Source organism: Miscanthus floridulus, chromosome 6 (assembly GCF_019320115.1).
Source record: "Miscanthus floridulus cultivar M001 chromosome 6, ASM1932011v1, whole genome shotgun sequence".
Classification (NCBI taxonomy): Eukaryota; Viridiplantae; Streptophyta; class Magnoliopsida; order Poales; family Poaceae; genus Miscanthus; species Miscanthus floridulus.
Window position 1 is genome coordinate 42,829,901 of NC_089585.1, and position 20,245 is coordinate 42,850,145.

Genomic DNA, 20,245 nt, shown 5'->3' on the forward strand with positions numbered 1-20,245 from the left:
AAGGCTTCCGGAGTTCAACCATGAAGTGCTCGGGGGCTTGTCGATGTAGGACCCACGGGATACACCATAAGGAAGAGAGGACATCTAGTTTGATTAGGATTCCTCCCATGTAATCCTAGTAGTAATACCACCCTGTAATCCAACTAGGACTCTACATTGTAAACCAACTAGGACTCTAGCCTTCTGACTATATAAAGGAGGGCAGGGCTCCTTAGATGGGGGTCCGACAGAACATAAGAATGCAACACAACACTTTACAATCAATCCAATGCAAAGGCTAATGCTGATTGGACGTAGGGCTATTACTCGATCACGATCGAGGGCCCGAACCAGGATAAATTGACTGTCTCTTGCATTTACCGTCGAGTTCTGCATACGCTGAAGCCCGAACAAACTGCCCCGGGTACCTGTCGATGTTTCACCACCGATAGCCTGCCACGGGGGTACCTGGGGCAGTATGTTCGGGCTTCGGCATATGTCGAACTCAATGGTTTACGCAAGAGACAGCCGATTTATCCTTGTTCAGGCCCTCGATCGTAGATCGAGTAATAACCTTACGTCCAGTCGGCCTTAGCCTTTGCATTGGATTGATTATGATCTGCCCTTCTCTCAGGAGCCCTGCCCTCCTTTATATAGTCAGGAGGCCAGAGTCCTAGTCGGTTTGCAATGAGATTTCCTAATAGGATTACCTAATAGTTCTACTACTACGATTATATGGGAAGAATCCTAGTTGGACTAGATCTTCTCTCTCCCTTGCGGGGTATCCTATGGGTCCCGCATTGACAAGCCCCCGAGCACTTCATGGTTGAGCTCTGAAAAACTCGCTTTGCTCCTTCAAGTCTTGTTGAGTAGGAACAAAATGTCATCCGAGTGTTTTCTGGAGTGAAACCTTGTAGCGCTTCTTGGGATCTTTGGGTGGTGAGTGCTTTTTGAAGAAAAAGTGCATCCATCTGGTTGTAGCCCCCGAGCCTCTTGCTATTTGGAACAAGGAGCTGGAGGATCTTGTCTTGAAGTCGCTCTGATTGTTCGTTGAAATTTTATCAAAAAGAACTCGAACATGGCTTGTTCCGGGTTCTTTTTGCCGTAATGTCTTGAAGTGGTCTACGTTGAGGAAGCCTTTTGGTGATGTGCGCTTTTTCGAAGAAAAAGGCACTCACTGAGTGTAGCCCCCGAGCCTCTTGCTATTTGGAACAAAAAGTTGGAGGGTCTTGATCCTTTATGTTGTTTGAAAATTTGTGTTCTGAAGTAGTCCCCGAGACTTGGATTATGTCATCATCTGAGTAGTTTTGCGGCAAGCAGCCTCCGAGCTTATGTCCGGGTTCTTCTTGGGTGGTTGCAATTTTTTGTAAAAATTACACTCACTGAGTGTAGCCCTCGAGCCTCTTGCTTTTGTTTGCAAAAGTTGGAGGGTCTCCCGCAGCCCCGTGCTTTCTCCGAGTTCTTCTCTTTAGAAAAGAAGTCGAATGAAGAGTCTTGATGTGTCGTCGTTGTAGTCTTGAGTTTCTTATATTCTTGGTCCTTTGTCTTTGGTTCCGAGCCTCCGGGAGTAGTTGAAAATGAAGGCCGAGCTCCCTAGCTCAGTGTTGTTTAAGCTATGATGCTGGCCGAGCCCCCGAGCGTATATCCGTGTTGTTTTGTTCAGGAAGAACTCGGATGCATGGTTTTGGCGTATTCTTTGATAGTCTTGCTATTGTCAAATGTAGTTGTATGGTGGTGGTTGAGTGTAAATGCCTTTTGTTCACGGGTTGTACTGTGCTGGTATATTCTTCCGAATATGCCCGTCTTTGAGTACTGCTTCCTCTCGCCTGAGTCGTCCATTATTGTGTCCTGTCTTTTCACTGTGTCCTTTGTTAGGCCTATTTCGTTGGTACTCCTAGTCCATGTGCGCCGATCCTTTGGTCTATAAATACTGTCCTGGAGTGCTTGTTTTCATTCATTGGATATTCTGTTGAAACCTTGGTGGTCATGAACATGGTAGTTTGTGAAGTAGAGCAGCCCCCGGGCATGTTTTGTAGTTTCTGTGTGTCTTGTCAGTAGCTGGAGGAAGTCTTGTGATAGGGATTAGAGGTAGGCTGATCCCGCGACAGCATTGTGCCAGGATGTACGTGGTGGTAGTTGGAGGAAGTCTTGTGATGTGGGCTTCGTTCCTTCAGTCCGGCAGTTCTGGGTTGATCCTAGTCGCCTGTCTTGAGACCGTCCGGTGCAGATCAACACCATATCCTAGCATCACATCGGTCTTGGGTAGACAGATGCCTGCCGGCCTTCTATGCTCCATGTTGCCCTGCCGTGCTATCGATTTCCGCCTTGGATGCACTACGTCCGTCCTTTGAAGAAAACAGTGTAACTGATGGCGGTTTGTCCTTCCGAGTAGCAATTTGGGACACGTAGTCGTTCCAGAGCCTAGTCGTGTCCTGTGTTCCTCTTTGCTACTTTGCTTTTCATGGTGCCGAGTTCATTGGGTCTTGTAAGATTTGTAATCTTCTATTTTTGAAGTCGCTTGTAATGTAACGAGTCTTGTCTTCTGAGTTGTCTTTGACTTTTCTGTTGTGATCCCTATCGTTCTACCGAGTTCTTTACATAACTGGGTTCTTTTGTTCCTCGTGAGGTAGCCCTTTCTTTCTTCTTTCTTTCTTCTTGGTTTGACGGGTTGTTCTTGTATCAATCTGATAATCCTGCCGTGGCGTTGGACGGATAAGTCTGAAATCTGCCCATTGGTTTTTACCGTTGTGAGGATTCATGCCCTCCGTCAGTTTTAGCTGCGTCGGTAAATGGACCGTTGCGTTCCCACACTGTGCTTTAACAGGGCCTTGTGGGCCGTTTGTATCACTGAAGAAATCTATTTAAAGACCTTTTATCTTCCTTTCCCTTGTCTCCCAGCTCTTGCCTTTAAACCCTAGTTCTCATAAATCCGCCGCCAGTCATTATCGCCATCACCCGAGCACCATCATTCTAGCTTCATCTTCCTTAGCGCCTTTTTTGCTTCCGCCAGTTCATGGGAAAGAAGAAAACCACAAGCAAATCTCAGGCGACCTTCGTGGATGAGGAGTCATCCCTGTCTTTGATTGAAAATCAGGAGTTCGTGGCCATGAGGGCAGCTCAGAAGGTTTGGCCGGCTCCAACAACAAGCGAAGACCAGCTGTGCGAGCTCGTTAGTGATGGCTTGATCCAAAGCAAAGTCATCGCTGAATGGAGAGTTCCGGGCTGAGCATCGGGTTCCGGCTCTGGGTCCTGGTGAGATTGTCCTTTTTGTTTCCTTTGTCCACGCTGGACTTTGTCTTCCTGCTTCCGCCTTCCTTCATCCGTTTCTTGGTTATTTCGGGATTAGTCTGAACCATCTAACCCCTAATGCCGTTCTCCATCTTTCTGTTTTTGTTCACCTTTGCTGAAGCCTTCCTTGGGATCCCTCCTTCTCTATCTCTTTTTCGCTTTTTCTTTCAGTCTGAAACCTCAACCCCGCCGTGAAGAAACCAGCGCCCTCGACGGTTGTGGGATTTAGTTTCGCCAGGGTCTCAAAATTAAGTTTTTTGATTATGACCTGGTCGATTCTGTCAAAGATTGGCATGCCGAGTGGTTTTATGCTGCCAATTTGATCCCTTCTCTTGTCGTTCATTCCGGATCCGGTCCTGTGGTGAATGACCGATGGGACAAGAAGCTTGAGTCACCTGCTGAGATTCAAGCGATCCAGCCACTCCTTGATAGGATTAGCATGCTGAAACAGCAGGGTTTGACCGGCTTTGGTTTTGTTTCAAGCTTCCTTCGTCACCGGGTTCAGCCCTTGAAAGAGCGGGAACATCTCGGCTTTGAGTATTCTGGGGCCGAGGATCCTTCACGCATGGTCCTAGCTCTTGAGCTGACCAGGTGAGGAGGTACTCGAGCACCTCCAGAAGATGCTGAAAGGAGTGAGCGTCATTCCTCCTGCCGTCTCTGAGTTCTCGGCCATCAACCCGCCCCCAGCTGTGAGTTGTCTATCTTTTTTATTTGAGTTCTTTATGTACTCTTGCTGCATTCGTTCTTGCTTAGCTTTTCTTTGTCTCAGGTGTTTTATCTTTTTTCGCAGGAGCTTGGGCGGAACTTTGTTGATCCGATCCCCCTTGATGTTCTCCCTGCCATGGCGGAGACTGGGGATCGTCTAGCTGGTACTTCTGCAATTAGTAAGTTTCAAACCTTTACAGCCCTTCCTGGGGTTTCTTTTAGATTTGTTGATGTATATGAAGAGTATGTTCCTCGTCTAGTCCCTCGCGGTCCTCGCAGTGTCCCGAAGAGGGGGCGAATGGACGGGTCTTCATCTGGCTTGCCTGTCTCCAAGAAGCCTCGCAAACCAAGTACTCCCTCAGGTACTCCAGTTGTTGCTAGCATGCTCTTAGGTGAGCACATTTAATACTCTTTGTTCTTTTATTTTCATGTTTCTCTCTTGAACCGAGTACTTTTCATCTCCTTTTCAGCAGGCGCTCTGGTTTCGTTGGCTGAGGAAGAAGAGGATGATGAAGTCCCCCTCATCATGCGGTGGTGAGTTGTTTTTCATATTCTTGTTGCATTGAATTTCTCCTCTTTGTTTTGAATTTTAGTCTTGAACTTTTTGAAGTAATCGGAGGTCGGGTGTGAGTTCTTCCGAGGCTCCCGCACCGACTTCTTCTGAAGCTCCGGTGTCGAGTTCTTTGGTTGCCTCTGTCCCGAGCTGTACCGCTCCTCTGGTGCGGAGTTCTTCTACGGCTCTAGCCCTGGCTTCTTCCGCGGCTCCGTTGTCGGCTGTCTCGCTCCCGTTGCTAGGTGGCGGGGACGTCTTCGCCGTCGTGGTTCCCCCTGTGAGGCTTTCTCTTGGCTTCGCGAAGAAAAAAGTAGTCGGGTGAGTAGATTCTAGCTTTATCTTTTTGGCTTTTATCTTCCTTCCTCTGGTTCTCATTGGTGCTTCCTTTTGTCACTTTTTAGTGTTTCATCTTCTCTAATTTCTTCATCGACTTCTTCTCTGCCTCCCGCCGTGCCAACGAGTTCTGAGCCTTGAGACTCATGGCATTCTATTGATGAAGTCGCGGTGGGGGTTTCAGAGCTACCTGGCGGAGTCACAGACTTGGTTGCTCCGGAGGTAACTATGGCTATCGCGCTGGGTCCTTCTGAGGGTTTGGCTCTGGCTTCCCTGGAGGTTGCTTTGGTCGTTCCTTCTTTGCCCCAGCCGGCCTCTCTTTCCCCTTCTCTTGCCTCCGGCGGCCCCTCCTTGTCCGGTGACGTGGTGCAACAGTTCGATGCCACTCATCGGTTATCGGAGCTGACCACAGCCTGGGGGAGCTTGTCGACCCTCGCGACTTCTTTTGGTGAAAAGCTCTAGGTAGGTTTTACTGCCGCTCCTCTTTTGCATGCTTGTTTTTTCTTCTATCCTTACGCTTTGTTTCTCTTTGCCTCTTTTTGCTCAGTCTTTTTCTCGTGATCATTCTGGCTTCTTTTTCTCATCTGAAAATGAGAGGAAGTTGTCTTTAGAGGTGGACGCTCTAAAAGCCGATCTTGACCTCCTCCGGGTTGAGTTGGAGATAGAGCGTCAAATGCACCAAAAGGAGGAGAAAGCCCTTCACGCCTGGGTAGTGGAGACGGAGAAACAGAGAGATGCTGCGGTGGAGTCTACGAAGAATGAATGCAAAGGTGCCGCGGGTTCTGCCTGTTTCTTCTTGTATTTTGACTTCTTTTTCCGCTGACTTGTTCTTGGGTGTTCTATCTAGCTCTCCGAGTTGAGAAGCAGAAGCTCTCAGAGAGTATTGATGAAATGAGGGCCCTTGTCCGTTCTAGTCATAATAGAGCTGAGGAGGTAATTACTCAATGCTGAGGAAGAACTCGCCCTTGCTAGGCTGATTAGGCATGGAGCTGAACAGAGATCTTGTGTAGGCCCAAAAAACTATTGAAGGCTTGTTCGGGAAGCTGGCTGACGGCTACTGAGAATTGGAATGCTTTGTGGAAATCTTTTCGTTCAGTAGCCGATGTCCTCCGGACTCCTAGCGGATGACGGGCAATCTTGGGCGCAGTTCATTCCCCGGATTCCGACTCGTTTCCAAGAGTTTCGCGAAGAGGAGTGCCCAAGTATGTACCAAGAATGTGCTGGCCTAGGTCCGGGTCCTTGCTCCAGAGGCGCCTCTCTTCAAGATAGCAGAAGAAGCTGAAAGCCAAGAATATCTTGACGCCGTTGAAAGGATGGAGCCTGAAGGTTGAAGATCTAGCCAGTAGGGTTGTAGATAGTCTAAATATTGATATTTCCCTTTCTGATGACAACGCCTGACTCGATTGAGCATCCTCTTGTAATATTACACTCCTTTTTAAATGAAGATTCTTTATTTTTGTCGATGTATTCTTTGCCTGGGTGCGGTTGAAGTTACGTGACTTGCTGAGTACCTTGTCTTGTTCCCGTCTCTGCTCCGTAAAACAACTCTGTGCGTTATTCTGACTGAGGCCCCTCGATTTGTCGAGTACTTTTCTTTTCTTCCTCCTTTGTGATCCATCGAGTGCTTTGTCCGTGCTATGACTTGTTAGATGTAGATCTTTGCGTTAACAACCTTTCGCCTGCGCTATGTAAAACGACTCAGGTATAGAATGTTGCCTCGACAAACTTCGGCATCCGAGTGCTTTCTTGAGTGGCGCTTGTGCTTTTCTGAGGAAAAAGTATTCCTATCTGGATGTAGCCCCCGAGCCTCTTGCTTTTCGGAACTGAAGTGCTGGAGGGTCTTTTGAAGTTAAATTTCGGTCGACTCAGCCATTTTGCTTTTTGTTAGCTTTTAGCTACCCTCATCGGCGAGCTTCAAGCGTTTTTTTAGCTATTTTGCTCTCGGCCGGGATGCTCAGGCATGTTTTCAGCCATTTTCCTTTTTTTTGTTTCGGGTGTTAGCTTTTAGCTACCCTCATCGGCGGGCTCAAGCGTTTTTTCAGCTATTTTGCTCTCGGTCGGGATGCTTAGGCATGTTTTCAGCCATTTTGCTTTTTTGTTTCGGGTGTTAGCTTTTAGCTACCCTCATCGGCGGGCTCAAGCGTTTTTTCAGCTATTTTGCTCTCGGCCGGGATGCTCAGGCATGTTTTCAGCCATTTTGCTTTTTTGTTTCGGGTGTTAGCTTTTAGCTACCCTCATCGGCGGGCTCAAGCAGTTTTTTCAGCTATTTTGCTCTCGGCCGGGATGCTCAGGCATGTTTTCAGCCTTTTGCTTTTTTGTTTCGGGTGTTAGCTTTTAGCTACCCTCATCGGCGGGCTCAAGCGTTTTTTCAGCTATTTTGCTCTCGGCCGGGATGCTCAGGCATGTTTTCAGCCTTTTTGCTTTTTTGTTTCGGGTGTTAGCTTTTAGCTACCCTCATTGGCGGGCTCAAGCGTTTTTTCAGCTATTTTGCTCTCGGCCGGGATGCTCAGGCATGTTTTCAGCCATTTTGCTTTTTTGTTTCGGGTGTTAGCTTTTAGCTACCCTCATCGGCGGGCTCAAGCATTTTTTCAGCTATTTTGCTCTCGGCCGGGATGCTCAGGCATGTTTTCAGCCATTTTGCTTTTTTGTTTTGTGAAAACATCTCGTTGAAGGTCATGACAAGACATGCTGTGGATGAATGCCATCTTTATTGATCATGAGTATAAACTACTACATATGTTGTTGAAGAGTATTGCTTTTCGTCGATTGTGAACGTTGGTCCTTTGTAGCTTGCATATCTGTTTTTTCTTGAGTTGTTTCTACGCGTAGAATCTTCTTAGCTTGCTGATGTGCCATGTATTGCTGACTTCTTTTCCATCTTCAGTTATTAACTTGTATGTGCTTGGTCCGGTGACTTTTGTGATAATGAAGGGACCTTCCCATGGACTGAGTAGCTTATGTTGTCCGTCAGTCTTCTGTATCCTTCTTAGTACTAAGTCTCTGACTTGTAGTGATCGAGGTTGGGTACTCTTGTTGTAATGCCGTCTTAAACCTTGTAGGTATCTAGGCTGATTGGAGGGTAGCGTTTACTCTGATTTCTTCTGAGCTGTCGAGTTCTAATCTTCTTGTGTGTTCCGCTTCTCCTTCATCGTATCGCTCTATCTTTGGGGATGTCCAGATCAAGTCGGCGGGTAGTACGGCCTCTGACCCGTAAACTAGGAAGAAAGGTGAGTAGCCTGTTGCTCTGCTTATTTGAGTTCGTAGTCCCCACACTACTTTCGGTAATTCTTCTATCCTTTTGGACCCATAGTCCACTAGTTCTTCGTATAATCTTGGCTTTAATCTGGCTAGTATGAGTCCATTAGCCCTTTCTACTTGTCCGTTGGCTTCTGGATGTGCAACAGACGCATAGTCTATACTGAAACCACAGTCTTGTGCCCAGCCCTTGAATTCTATAGCTATGAAAGGGGAGCCTAGATCTGTGATGATTCGATTGGGCATGCCGAAGCGGTGCATAATGTCTTGGATGAACTCGACTGCTTTGGTTGTGCTGTACTTCGCGAGTGGTTTGTATTCAATCCACTTGGTGAATTTGTCGATTGCTACGAAGATGTATTTGAAGCCGCCTTTCGCTTTTTTCAGGGGTCCTACTTGATCTAGCCCCTAGCAGGAAAAAGGCCAAGCGGGTGGGATGCAGATAAGATTGTGAGCTGGTACGTGGGCTTGTCTTGCAAACATTTGGCAACCTTTGCATTTTTTAACAAGCTCTTCTGCGTCTTTCAAAGCGGTTGGCCAGTAGAATCCGGTGCGAAATGCTTTGCCAACCAGTGTCCTTGAAGTGGCATGATTTCCACAGCAACCTGAGTGTATTTCATCTAGGATTTCTTTGCCTTCTTCAAATGAGACACATTTTAGTACTACTCCTGATGATGCTGCTCTTCTGTAGAGTTTATCCTCTACTAGAACATAGTTTTTGCTTCTCCGAACAACTTGTGTGGCCTCTGCTTTATCTGCTGGTAGATTATTTTCTTTGATATAGTCAATGAAAACTTGGGTCCATGAAGTGTTGATTATCAAAATCTGAACGCCTTTAGCCTGAATTGCATGTGTTGTTTCACCGGGTTGTTTGATAGAGGGAACTGATAGCTCTTCTATGAATACGCCGGGTGGAACCTTTGCTCTGTCTGATCCGAGCTTGGCAAGGACATCTGCTGCAATGTTGGAATCGCGTAGGACGTGTAAAATTTCTAATCCTTGGAAGTATTTTTCAAGTTTCCGTATTTCAGCACAATAAGCACCCATGTTTTCTTTGGTGCAGTCCCAATCTTTATTGACTTGGTTGATGACCACTGCTAAATCGCCGTATACGAGTAATCTTTTTATTCCGAGGGTAATCGCGACTCGTAGCCCGTGGATGAGGGCTTCATATTCTGCTTCGTTATTTGTAGCTTGCCATAATATCTGAAGGACGTACTTGAGTTGTTTTCCTTCTGGAGAAATGAGGAGAACGCCTGCACCGGCCCCGCCTAGTTTGAGTGATTCGTCAAAGTACATCTTCCAGTGGTCGAGGATTGTATCTGATAAGGGCTGTTGAATCTCTATCCATTCGGCCACGAAATCGGCGAGGGCTTGAGATTTGATTGCTTTCTGTGGAGTGAAATTGATGTCAAGAGCTCCAATTTCAACTGCCCATTTGGATATGCGCCCTGTGGCAGTCTTTATTGTGTAGGATGTCTCCGAGTGGAAAATCTGTCACTACGGTAATCTTAGTGGCTTTCGAAATAGTGGCGAAGCTTCCGTGAGGTAATGAGTAGAGCGTAGAGTAGTTTTTGTACATGCAGGGTACCAGGATTTTGGATTCTAACAGTACTTCGCTGATGTAGTATACTGGACGTTGCACTTTATACACGCGCCCTTGTTCTTCTCTTTCTATGACTATTGCTGTGCTGATTACGGTAGGAGTTGCTGCGATATATAGCATCATATCTTCATCTTTCTTTGGAGGTGTCAGGATAGGTGATGAAGTGAGGTATTCTTTAAGTTTTTTGAAAGCTTCGTCGGCCTCTATTGTCCACTCGAACTTGTCTATTTTCTTTAGTAGTTTAAAGAAAGGTAACCCTTTTTCGCCGAGTCTTGATATGAAACGGTTGAGGGCCGCCATGCATCCTGTTAGTTTCTACACATCTTTGACACTTCTAGGTGGGCCCATTTCTGTTATAGCTCAAATTTGCTTGGTGCTGGCTTCGATCCCGTGCTGACTGACCAAAAATCCGAGTAGTTGTCCTGAGGGAACTCCAAATACATATTTATTTGGGTTCAATTTCCATCTCCATTTCTTCAAGTTTTCGAAGGTTTGCTTTAAATCTTCAATTAGAGTGTCTGGGTTCTTTGTTTTCACCACCACATCAGTCCACAGTATGCCTCCACATTTTCACCGATTTGATTCCCAAGGCAAGTCTGGATAGCTCTTTGGTACGTGGCGCCAGCGTTCTTTAGTCCAAACGACATGGTCTTGTAGCAGTAGGCACCAAACGGGGTGATGAAAGATGTCTTGCTCTGGTCTTCTTCTTTTAGTGCGATCTGGTGATATCCTGAATAGCAATCGAGAAAAGATAATAACGCAGATCCTACTGTCGAGTTAACTATCTGGTCAATGCGTGGTAGCCCGAACGGATCTTTTGGGCAATGTTTGTTGAGATCTGTGTAATCGACGCACATACGCCACTCGTCCTGTGTTTTTCTTCTATACAAGGACCGGGTTTGCTAGCCAATCTGGATGTAGGATCTCCTTGATGAATCCGGCTTGCCATTAGTTTTGTTATTTCCTTTTTAATTGCTGCCTTCTTGTCGGGTGAGAATCGTCGTAGCCGTTGTTTTACAGGTTTGGAGCTTTTGTTAACATCAATTCTGTGCTCAGCCAACTCCCTTGGGACTCCTAGCATGTCGGCTAGGCTTCCAAGCGAAGATATCTTTGTTGTCCCGAAGAAAGTTGGTGAGCGCGAGTTCCTATTTTGCCGAGAGGTGAGCACTAATAGTTGCTGTCTTGGAGGTATCGCCTGTGCCTAAGTCGATTTGCTTGACGTCGGCTTCTTTTGGTGGTGCGATGATGCTGGGCTTTTTAGCCGATATTTCTAATTCTTCTTGGCTTGTTTCTACAACGATTGCGGTTATTTCTTTTCTTCCATTGTCGGCTTGCGCTTTAGCTGCAATTTGGATCGCCTGAACGTCACAGTCAAAAGCGCGCTTTAAATTGCTTCAAAGGGAAAGGATACTGTTGGGTCCTGGCATCTTAAGTAGTAAGTATGGGTAATGTGGTATTGCCATGAATTTGGCCAGTGCTGGACGTCCGAGGATTGCATGATATGATGAATCGAAGTCGGCGACTTCAAATTTGATAAACTCTGTTCGGTAGTTTGAAGGAGTTCCAAAGGTAACGGGTAAAGTAATTTGTCCGAGTGGCATGGCTGCTTTGCCGGGTACTATTCCGTAAAAAGGTGTGCTTGTTGGCGTAATCGTCCCAGCGAGTTGTAGTCCCATTTTCCTTAGAGTTTCTGAAAAGATGATGTTAAGCCCAGCTCCTCCATCGATTAGTACTTTGGTGACGGTCATACCAGCAATAGTCGGATCCAGAACCAATGGATAATGGCCTGCTGTTTCCCACGCTAGTCCATTGGTCTTCTCTGGTAAATTGGATAGGATACTGTGACCAATTGAGGTATCTTGGTGTAGCCGGTTCTGCTGTCATAATGGTCCGCAGCGCTAGTTTTTCTTGATGTTTGCTTCTGCAATCCGGAGCCCCTTGAAAAAATCACTGCTACCATTCCCCTAGGTTTTTGGAATCCTTTGTCCTCGTGGTTGTCTTCTTCTCTTTTTTGATTGTCCTCTTTGGTGTTTTCCTTACTATCTGTTCTTGTGTATCGATCATTGAAAGTGTAGCAATTTCCGATGGTGTGCCTCCCACTAGGGTGCAATGGGCAACGTATGTTTTCAATGTCATCATATCTTCTTGGTTTGGGAAACTTCTTTGATTTGTCGGCCATTGCCACAGTATTGTCTGGTCTACGTTTTCTTTCTTGAAGTCTGCTATTTCATTGACTTTGCTTGTCCTGGTTGTCTTGGTTGCTTCTGTCCGGGAACCTCTCTCGTGTTTTTTCTTCTGCAGTAATCATCTTTTCTACTGTATGTCTGAATTCTTCATTGTTTCTTAGATTTTCTTTGCAGAAGTCTTGAAATTGCCATCTAGCCATGATTCCGTGAGAGAAAGCTTCAATTACTTCTCGTTCGGTTATGTCGTGCACTTGAGCTCGCAGTTCGCCGAATCGTCGATAGTAGTTTCTGAGACTTTCACCTCCCCTTTGCTTGAGTCCTTTTAGTTCTGCATGAGTGATTGGGTGTGTAATGATTCCTGTGAAATTCTCACAAAAAGCTCTCTGCAAATCCTCCCAATTTCTGATAGATCCTGGATTTAGTTTATCGAACCATTGGAGGGGCATGGCCTCCAGTGCCATGGGGAAGAAAAGGGCTTTGATATTGTCGTCTCCTCCGGCTAGTTCAATCGATTGTGAATATATTCTGAGCCATTGCTTTGGTTCAGTTTTGCCATCATACTTGGAGTGATTAGATGGTTTGAATTTGTGAGGTAATCGCACCAATGCGAGCCTGTTCGCGAAGCAGGGGAACCTATCGTGTGCCTTGGTTTCTTTGAATTCAGATTCGGCGCCTTCCTCTGGCCAACTGTCGTTCTGATGGGAACAATTTTGCGAGGTTGACTAGGTAGGAACCCTGCTCCTAGTCTTTCTTAGTTGTTCAAATCGGTGGCCTTGATTATGTTCCTTCCTACTTCCTCCGTCATGGCTTCCACCCGGCCCAAGTCTTTCAAAGGCGGATTTCCTTTGATTTTGATCTTCTTGCCGGTGGGTTGTTGATCTGGCGGGTAGTCTTGATCGAGCTTTCTCTTCATGTGTTCTCGGGATTGTCGATCGGAGCAAGTCCTGGAGCTGTTCATACTTCTCACCAGGATGCGAAGTTGCTCCAAGTTCTTCTAATGCTTCTCGAATCTTATCGTAAGGCGTATTCGCCGTGCGTCTCCCTTCGACTTCTCGTTGTGATTTTCTTTTGTCGTACTCAGCCAATTCTGACTCGTATCTGGTCCAAGCTTCCCTGCGCTGCCTAGCACGGTGTTGGCGCCCTTGCTTCAACTTGTTTTTTCTTTCTCTAGCTTGTTTCTGACTATCTGTTTCTCCGTCGTAGCCCTGGGCAAAGGGTGATATGTTGGATTCTGATTCATCTGATGATCTGACATCGGGTGCTTCCAGGGGATTTAATGGTGACCGCGGTCGTCGAACCATGAGCACTTCTCGCGCATGAGTCGTTCTGTTATTAGCGTTAGTTTTCATACTGTCAGAGTCGCTGATAACTTTAGTGGATGCCTCGGTGTCGTAGATCGAGTCTCCTTCTTGGTAAGGTAAAATAGCTGTTGTTGTTGTGCCGACTAGTTGGGTTCCGCTACCTTCAGGAACGGAATCCGGCCAGTGGATGATACAGTCCTGCGATGTTATCGTTAGCATGAGGCCCTCCTTAGCTCCTATCAGTGGTATCCCGAATCTTGGATTAAAAAATCTTTCGACCTATCCTTGATAGGATTTTGCCATGTTGTCGAGCCCAAATGAAAAAGAACTCGACTTCTTGAGAGAATTCTGGGGGTAATCCGAGTTGTTTTGGGTTGTGCTCTGGAATCTTGCCAAAAAAGAACTCGGTTTCTTGAAAGCACTCGGATAAAACTTCGCCTTGGAGCTTGAATTCGAATCGGATACGAGTGGTCGTGAAATCCGATTTGACTCGGATACTATGAGCTGCGCGAATCTTCTGGTGAGCTGATCCGTTGTAGTTGTTGAAATAGGAACTTCTTTTAGATGATCTGGATCTTTGAGGAGATGGCTTTGAAGCTTGCTGCTGTTGTCTGCCTCGTAGATCCATGAGCCGAAGATGAAAGTTGATCCCGTCGGGAAAATCATGTTGTCGAGGTCCATCGAGCTCTCGGAAGCAAAGTCGCCTGAAATCCCCTACCTGGCGCGCCTAGCTGTCGATGTTTCACCACCGATAGCCTGCCACGGGGGTACCCGGGGCAGTATGTTTGGGCTTCGACGTATGTTGAACTCGATGGTTTACGCAAGAGACAGCCGATTTATCCTGGTTCAGGCCCTCGATCAGTAGATCGAGTAATAACCTTACGTCCTAGTCGGCCTTAGCCTTTGCGTTGGATTGATTATGATCTGCCCTTCTCTCAGGAGCCCTGCCCTCCTTTATATAGTCAGGAGGCCAGAGTCCTAGTCGGTTTGCAATGAGATTTCCTAATAGGATTACCTAATAGTTCTACTACTACGATTATATGGGAAGAATCCTAGTTGGACTAGATCTTCTCTCTCCCTTGCGGGGTATCCTAGTGGGTCCCGCATCGATAGTACCCCTGAGGCAGGCTATCAGTGGTGAAACACCGACAATACCTTGATTGATTTACGTTTTGAAAAAAAAATACTTACGCCCTGATTCACAATTATTATAGTTCTAACTTCATATAAGTCAAAAACTTTTAGCTTTGACCATCAAACTCCCTATAACCTTGTATAGTTTAAAAACATGCAAATTATATATTATAATATATTTCTCATTATGAATGTAAAAGTATAAATCTTATGATGCTAAACAATATGAATTTCTAGAAATTAATGGTTAAAGATAGAAATATTAGATGCGATGTTTACTCGTATGCGAACTGGCCTATGGTTTTTTTGGACCATCCACACATTGCCATGTCACCTCGTCATGTTGAATGGTCATTGGCCAAGTCAACTTGGGGTGTGTTTGGTTGTCACATTGGAGTTGCATCGTATATCCGGATGAGGAGACGCAGGTTGAGTGGAACCGTATTTTTAAAAAGAATGGTGTTAATTGGTGAGGTTGTATGAGCGGATACAAAAAAATCTAAGATGTTGCTTGGTTACGTATAGGAGTGGATGCAATCAATTTAGTCTGTGTGACTGACATGTGGACCTGGCATTTTATCCTTGCATCCATGGAGCCTGGCTCTAGAGATACGATCGATTCGGACATTTTTTGACAAAGCCTGCATCTGAGCGTATTTTGGTTCTACCGGGCCAGGATGTCGCTAGCAGATGCAGCGTATCTAACATGCTTCTCTCCACGAATGTACGCACAGGAGGATGCAATGCAGCCAACAGTCCGACCAACCAAACACGCCCATGTTTGTCTGAATGTTCAACGATGCTCCTAGGACTAGGGATGGCAATGGGAATTATCATCGAGAAATATCTCCCAATCCCCACACATGTTCATCAATTCGTCACCCATATATGTTCATCAGTTCTTCATACATCACGTATTCACATGACATCCATGATCCATTAAACATACACATATTTCTTATTAGTTATTACTCTACCAGTCTAGAAGTAAATGGCCATATGCTTTGTAAAAAAGAATAAATAGTTATACACATCTAGCACTAGTGGCAGCTCTAGAATCTAGAGAAGAGGGGGGCTCAAGTCGCCTTCAACCTCTACAGCCCCTCCTTACATTCTAGAGCCCCTCCTTACTTTCTTCCATGTCTACAAAATTAGGAAATGCTCCATTTGTGCGAAAGTAGTAGGGGGTTCTTGAGCCCCTCCTATCCCACCGCTAGATCTGTCCCTATCTAGCACGAACACTCACTCACACACGCATAGAAATTGATTGACTATCACCTTCCTTCACACTCTATTGGATCTAAAGGACTAATCGATTTTGAGTACATAGGAGGTAGACACATCCACCATCAAAGATAACTTCCACCATCACCGTGGTCATGGATCTAGTGAAGTAGCAGCTCATCATCTTCGAATCTAGGTGTTCCACAGATGAGCACATTTGGGGTTTGAGAAGCTTGAATTGGAGCAAATGAGCAGCACTACCTCATGTGTTGCGTCTTGTGAGTAGGGTTGTGGCCTATAGGATTTTGGGACATGGGCTATGGTTAGCAGTGAGGGCATGTTGAGCATAGGGTTGTGGCATGTGGGAGCACTGTAGGGTTGGTGGTGAGTGGGCTTCAACCCTAATCTCGTCTTCGCATTAGCTGGAAGTGGGGGAGGGTGTAACTAGGAGCGGTAGGGTTGTTGATTTTGTTTTTGAGAGGAGTTGTAGTAGATAGGATGTAAGGTTAGCTACTTTTTTATGTGGAACCTCGACATGGGCTTTTGATGGGCTAGCTAGGTATAGAATAAGTATAGGGTTAGTTGTTTGGGATCTCTTCTAGGGTTGAGTACTTGCCAAGCCAATGATCTATTGGGTTGCACTCTAAAACTTTTGGCCTATATATTTGCTTGCTTCTCTAATAGTTGACTAGGAGAACTATCTTGACTTAGCGAGGCAAGAAGTAGGTAATCCACTTTTTCAGTTCATGCTCTCGCCAATTTCTCTTCTTTGTCAGTCTTCTCTAACATCGATAGAAACTGTAGGAAGCACCTTCTACATGAAGCCTGGCCATAAGAGGAATCTAGCATATCTTCAACTTAACTGCTTTATACATGCAGCTAGCCAAACAAGTAACTAAATTCAAAAAAAGTACACATCATAGTGCAACTAGGGCACCTAGGCTTAAGCCCTACACCTGATCAATCACACCCTTATAGAATCTGTGCCACTCTATATACATATGCAGCAACACAACTTGGCAGCCAAAATGTTAGCTATCCTAGATCTATTGGAGCTACCATTGGCATTATAGTTAAACAGAGTTGCTAGCATGATCACTAGGATAATGCCTTCTGATATGCTGGCTATAGTCAAACAAATATGCATTAGATAATTCTTGAATTTGATTGCTAATGAACAAACTAGAAGAAGAATGATCAAGATTCAAAAATAAATAAGATAAAGTGAAGATACTTCATTGGAGCACTTGATCATGCCCAACAGATCATATGGTGACGTGAAAAGATGATGCACAGTGAAGCAAGAGTTCAGCATATGATATCGCGAGGAGAAGTGAAGGCCACATGATCAAGCAATAATGAACATAAGTGTGCACATTATTGAAAGCCTTGGTCAAAGGGCTAATGGTTCATACAATAAAGAAGCTAAAGGAGGTGGTTGTTCTTCTGGTGCTACTCAGAGGCATGTGGGCACTTGTATGGAGTGTGCCATCAGATGATATGGTGGACAACATGGTGCCAACTAGCGAATTATTCAGTGATGTGGGACCTTGTGGCAATGGTTCAAATGCCAACAGCTAGAAATGGTCAGGTACCCTACTAGACTATCTGATGAGGTGTTTTAGGGGGCATCATATCATCTAGTGATGTTTGTGTTTGTAGGCTTTTTCTCAATGCCAGAAGCTTTTGGTGGGCTAGAAATATTCCCTTAACCAACCATTTCATGTGTGTTCGAGTGCCCTTGAGTTATGAGAACCTAGAGCAAATGTTAGAACACTAAGCCACCATATGTGAACTTAGAGATCAAATCCAAGGTTAGGTTTGAGCTTAGTTAACATATTTTTGATAGTTTTAGGCCAATAGCTTGAGAGCTTGAGTAAGGTGTTTGTTGACAGGTAGTTATCATCCATCATGAACCATCACATAACTTGAAAAAGGGCATGAAAATGATCACCAACATAGACATAGGGGTTTAAACTAACAATTTTGATAAGTTTTGGTGAATCTGTGTTTTTAGCAGGGTTTATCTAGAAAACTATCAAGATGGATCAAATCGTCAAATTAAATCATAATTATCCACGGCGAGAATGGCACTAGAAGGTATCAAAGGTCACCAGAAACCATCCCCCTGAAGCAGACTATGGGAGGATGATAGGTGGGGCCAGCCGGCTGGCCCACTATTCCCACATGTCAGCCCCAGCTTCGAACGTCGGTTCTCCACCACCTTCTAGATTGCATCTACGCCGTTCTTTCAAGTCTGTTTGATCTGAGGGTCTAGAATTGATGCCCCAGCCTATATATACTAGCCCCTACTGCCCTCCCTAAGGCATTCAATCATTGCAAGATCAGATCAAAAATTAGGGTTTTCATAGAGAAGGGAATATAGCTCTAATTCTTCAAGTTCTAGTATAGGCTAGCTAGCAAGATTTAAGTAGAGTTGGGCTATTGCACAGGATTCCAGATTCGCCGTCTGGAGGCTGGTAAAGCCATTGTATCCCTCTATATTTTATGACTTTGTGCTACTTCAATACTATGTTTCTATCTATTATGTTCCTAGTTTGCTTTGGTAGTATGCTTGATATAGTCATGATTGATAATGAATTTATGCATATGTTCGCAAAGCGCTTAGCTCAGTACTCGAGTGAGTTAAGTGGTTGACATTATGTAAGCGTGGTGCTTAAATATTGTTTACCTGCTGATGCACTCTACACTCCGAGCCATGTGGTAGATCATGAGTATGACACTCTCGTTGAGTCCTTTGTAGTCCACTCTCCGTTTGTAGAACAAGTAGAACATGGTTGCGAAGGGAGTCAAGCTCTATTCTTGATCTTCCTTAGTAATGTTCCTTATGCATAGATACAGAGTTGGTTATGCTATGGATGAAAGTATATATACTAGAGTGTACAAATGGCTTAGTAAATAAAAAATGACTTAGGAATCTTTTCTCTTCATTAATCTCCCTACCTAGCCATACTACATTTATAAGTATATATTCCTATCTCTGGATTATTATCAATGCCTTACACTTATCATTTATTTATCATTTGGCTTACCCCTGTTAAAGCATGAGAGTTGATGATCTTATCTTAAGTATGCATATTTGTCAACATCTCTAGCCACCCCATCGCTCCTCCCTATGGTAAAATATAAATAACGATACCTAGTATACTCCTAGGTGAAATGCTACAATGGTATATTATATGTGCGTTTATGGATATTTAATATATATATATGTATATAAATTTACAAGTGTTCTCAATAATTACCAAAGACGCATTTTTGGCATCATTGCTAGGGATGACAACTTAGTAAAGAGTGATGCTAAGAAATGCCAACAAGTATTTCTGCTGCCATTGCCGGGGAGGGGCACAAGGCTAAGAGAATTGATCAAATAAATACTTATTGATGAAATCATAACTATACACTTCTGCTTTAGCAGGCTTACCCTTGTTTGTCTTTGTTCATATCTTATACAGGGTATTGTAGGATTGGTTGTGATTCACCAACAATCTCCATCAATCAGAATCAAGTCAATCAAGAGGAAGCTCAACACCAGTTCCTAAAACTATGGTTGACAAAACACTACGAGAATTCTCTGCTCCAAGCACCGAGAACATTCGCACTGGACCAACACTCCAAACCAACAACCTTGAGTTTGAGCTCAAGCCAAGCCTCATCAACATGGTGCAAGCTACCCCATTCAGCAGGAAAGGCACATAAAGATGCTAGTGCTCATCTCCAGAATTTCCTAGAGATTAGTAGCACGATCACCATCAAGGACGTCGCTCAAGACATCATACTACTTCGCATATTTCCATTCTCGTTAGTGGGAAGGACGAAGCAATGGTTTTACACCAACAAAGATAACATACATGGGCAAGATGTTCGAAGGTCTTTCTAGCAAAGTTTGTTCCTATAGGCAAGACCAATGCCTTAAGAGGAAAGATTTCCAATTTTCAACAGTAGAAAGGAGAAACCATTCTAGAGGCATAGGAACAGTTTCCAAGAATACATTTTAGATTGTCCTCATCATGGGATCGAAGATTGGTTGCTCATGCAAAGTTTCTACCATGGATTAACTCAGAAAGCTCAGTGAACAACTAGATGCTACTACTAGAGGAGCATTTATGTCACTCACCCTTGGAAAAGTTGAAGCTCTCATGGAGACGATAGCTTCTAATCAAGGCTAGTCTCAATGCAATATTCAAACATGCAATAAGAGCGAAGAAGTACCAGAAGAGGTCTATGCACTTTCAACAAAGATGGACATACTATTGAATTGGCTCGAACAATGAGCCAATTACAAGAAGCATCGTCAACCTATTCAAGATGCTTACAATGCCCAAAACATATGTGGAGAATATTTGGGGTTCATTTCCCTGAATCTCAAGAGGATGTAATCATTATCATCAATAATTCCATTCCACAACAACAAAGGCAAGGATGGGAGCAACAACAACAACGGTCAAACTACCAAGGTAAGTACCCAGGTAATTACTATAATTCTTTCAATCCTAAACAACCATCCTTGAGAGATTTGATCTTAGAACAAGCTAAGATTAATGAGAATATTTCTAAAAAGCTTGCTTTTAATGATAAGGTCCTAGAAAACATAAATACTAAAATGAATAGTTTTTCTTCTGCTATAAAAGACCAACTTAGCTATAATAAAAATATAGAA

General features: G+C 44.6%; 1 non-coding gene across 1 annotated transcript; it reads right to left on the minus strand.

The window, feature by feature from the left end:
• Nucleotides 1-19,494: 19,494 nt before the first annotated feature.
• On the minus strand, nucleotides 19,495-19,602 carry LOC136462152 (small nucleolar RNA R71). Its single transcript, XR_010760670.1, has one exon. It is a non-coding gene; the product is annotated as a small nucleolar RNA R71 (small nucleolar RNA).
• Nucleotides 19,603-20,245: the final 643 nt, after the last annotated feature.